Here is a 3,654-nt window from a genome sequence, read left to right on the forward strand (position 1 = left end):
TATATAATATGTTTTTACTATTATTTTTATATTTTGAATAAAAAATGATTAAAAAAATAATATAAAAAATCAGAAAATGTTTAAATAAATAATATTAAATAAATAATATAATTTTTTTTATAAAACTTATGTTTACTATTCAAATTAATTTTAACATTTTAAACATTTTAAAATGACTAAATATATACAAATCTATGTAATAATTTTGTTTTTTAAATAAACTTTAATTATTATTAAAAATAAAAAAAATAAAAATTAATTAAATTAATTAAATACATTAAAATTAATTAAAACAAGTCCATGCATAATTTTAATGAGAGAAAACGAAAGGAAAACATTTTTCTTACTTGCTTTTATAGTTGTTGAGGGCATCAAGAATATACTGGCCCCGTTCAGACAGAGGAGTATTGGAGAGCTAAAGGGTAAGAAATAGGTAAGAAAGTCTTTGCGAGAAACTGATTGTGTGATATGGTGTTTTATTATGAGACATTTCCTTTGCTGGTGCCTTGAGCTGTCATGTTTCAATGAAGACAAATGTGAAGACATAGGCTTTGCTGTAGTTGTTAAGTCTTCCATAAAGTGTGATCAATTTAGCAGTGCTGTTTTCTCAGATTACACTTGACAACAAACAAGCAGTTAGAATGACGAGATGATGCACAACAAAAAAACAGGCTAATTTTCACTACCCATGTCTATCAAAGGAACTGCTTTTCAGTACCTAGCAATTACAGCAGTCTACAGACAAATCTCTAGCACTGTTTTTATTTGCTTTCAAATGTCTTTGAAGGTGAATTGTGTCATTTTTACATCACTAGTTGTACAAAATGGAATGACACGTTTATGGTTGCTAGAATGTTCTGGGTGTTGCCTTGTGAATGCTACGGTGTTTTGTGGTTACTAGGACATTATTGGGGTGTTCTGTGTGGTTACTAGGATGTTTCTAGAGTGTTCTGGGTGTTGATTTGCTGTTGCTAGTGTGTTCTGGGTATTGTAATGTGGTTGATAGGGTTTTCTGGGTGGTTACTAGGACGTTGTTAGAGTGTTATGGTTGTTGTTATGGTGTGTGCACACAAAAAGCGAATAATATTTTTTGCGATGTAAAAGTAGATGTAAAAGTGCCAGGCGACACGAATGATGCGAATTGGGTGACGCGTTTGCTGCAAATGCACGATATTCGATATAAACGCACGACTCAATCGTGTTTTCCGAGCAAGTAAAAAAATTTCAACTCGAGCGGAAAATTTGCATGATGCGTTGCACGCCAATCAGCGAAGAGCTTGTTGACAAGTTCTTGTCACTTGTCAAGGTGTTCTGGTTGTTGCTATGCAGTTGCTAGTGTGTTCCTGGTGTTGCTGTGTGGTTGCTAGGGTATTCTGGGTGGTTACTAGGGCATTGTTAGGGTGTTCTAGTTGTTGCTGTGCAGTTGCTAGTAGACTTGTGCCGGTATTCGGTAATGCGATATATCACGGTAATGAATATGCACAATATTGTTATCGTTAGTGTGTTCTGTGTGTTGCTCTGTGTGCTAGGGTGTTTTGGGTGGTTACTAGGGCATTGTTAGGGTGTTCTAGTTGTTGCTATGCTGTTGCTAGTGTTTTCCTGGTGTTGTTGTGTGGTTGCTAGGGTGTTTTGTGTGATTACTAGGGCATTACTAAGGTGTTACCATGTGGTTGATAGGCTGTTCTGGGTGGCTGCTAGGCATTTCTAGTGTGTTCCGGTTGTTGCTATGAGGTTGTTAGTGTGTTCTATTGATTAGTGTGTTGATACGCAGTTGCTAGTTTGTTCTTGGTGTTGCTATCATAGATATACATATATGTAGATGCCTCATTAGCGACTGTTTCTATGGGCTGCGATGCGTAAGCCATCCGCCATTTTTGGAACGGTCTGCAAACATTTGAGCGCGCTGACTGTGTGCATCTACAACTGCAATTTATACGCTTGTAATACTCATTGATAATTATGGTGAATAGGTATTTCGGTCGAATAAGGAATCTATACATATCTATGGTTGCTATGTGGTTGCTAGGGTGTTCTGGGTGGTTCCTAGCATATTGTTAGAGTGTTATTGTTGTTGCTATGCAGTTGCTAGTGTGTTCTGGGTGTTGCCATGTGGTTGACAGGGTGTTCTGAATGGTTACTAGGGTGTCACTAGGGTGTTCTCTCTGGGTAGTTGCTTATTGACTAAACGTCCACCCAAAGCCCATCCAAAAATTACACTACACTTTATTGTTTAAATTACACTCTTTCCCTTTAACGTTTTTCTAAAAAGATTGTGAATATTAAATGACAGGATAAGCTTGATTGTATCACCTTGCCCATCTGGAAATGGTCCCAGTTGTTGCTGATGAAGGTCAGGATCTCCTCTAGTTCAAAATATTTCTTTTTACTTTGGACTCCCAGGTTGTACAGGGCAAGATGGACCACATCCACCCTGCAAATGAAAAATAATTGGACTGAAAACAAGAAAACCTCACATAAAATTCTAGAGACTAATCTGAAGATGTCCTAAAGCAGAAATGCTCTTAAATCAAATGACGCCGACAAAATCTGCATGAACTGTCACATGGTGAACGTTAAACAGAGTGCCGTTCCATTCACAAGGCAAGGTCCATTTTAACACACCAGACTTTTTAAGAAGGATAAAGCTTAAATCTGAACCGAGACTGGCTTCATACCTAAATATCCAACACATCCAGCTCACTGTATTTCAAGAGTAATCCCCTGCTATCATAAGAAATCCTCTCAGCACCAAATCTTCCTTTCAAATGGCTATTTCTCATTTGGGACAAAAAGCAAGAATCAATGTCCAGACAACTCTAATCTAAAAAAAAGACGCAATGCCCCCTCTTTACTTTCTGAAATAGAGAGAAAACGCTGTAGCTCCGTCCCGCATCAATCACATCCGACACTTTGACTATATAATTCTGACACGGATCTGGGCACAATCACTTGCGAGGGGGAAAAGAAGAGCAGCCATTTACCATCTGAGAGCCAGCCGCTTGATGTATTCCGCTCCTTTATTGCACACCGCACAAATGAACAAGTAAAACCTATGAGAGAAAAGACAGAAAATGGAGGCATTTAAATTACACACCTTGGAGAGGTACAAACGGCGCTGCAGCCGCAGAAAAATTGTGCTTGACAGTGTCATTATGATCTTTTAAAAATCCCCTAATGCATGTAATCTCGCCTGTGTGCGACGCCGCATTAAGTTTGTCTCAATATTCACTAATCATTACCGTTGAGATGTTGCAAATAGAATTTCACTTTGGTTATTGCGTTCATTGATCTTTCCGAAAAGCAATGGCTTATATTTCATTATAAAACAGATAGCGCCGACCCTAAAATCTGATTGGACCGTTTCGGTGTTCAAAGCCACCAAAGAGCAATTTTCAGCGACAAGCAATTTGTCTGTACACACTGAATGTGAAACGGCGGCACGACACAATCACAGCCAATCAGGGGATATCTGATTTTTACAGTTATGTGCAGTTGGATTTTAGACAAATTAGATTTAATTATTTAATTTAATTAAACCATGTGATCAGAAAAATGTGTAGAGTGTAGCTGGTTCGATTAAAAATTATTTACATGAGAGATTGTTTGCTTTAAGAATAGTTAACATTTATTATTTAAATAATAATTTAAATATTG

The 3,654-nt window shown here is 37.2% G+C and overlaps 1 pseudogene; it reads right to left on the minus strand.

Moving 5' to 3' along the window:
- Positions 1 to 3,654, minus strand: part of LOC107725328 (PHD finger protein 19-like) — a 41,061-nt pseudogene that overhangs the window by 22,127 nt on the left and 15,280 nt on the right.

Source organism: Sinocyclocheilus rhinocerous, unplaced genomic scaffold (assembly GCF_001515625.1).
Source record: "Sinocyclocheilus rhinocerous isolate Xijiao unplaced genomic scaffold, SAMN03320098_v1.1 scaffold785, whole genome shotgun sequence".
NCBI classification, from domain to species: Eukaryota; Metazoa; Chordata; class Actinopteri; order Cypriniformes; family Cyprinidae; genus Sinocyclocheilus; species Sinocyclocheilus rhinocerous.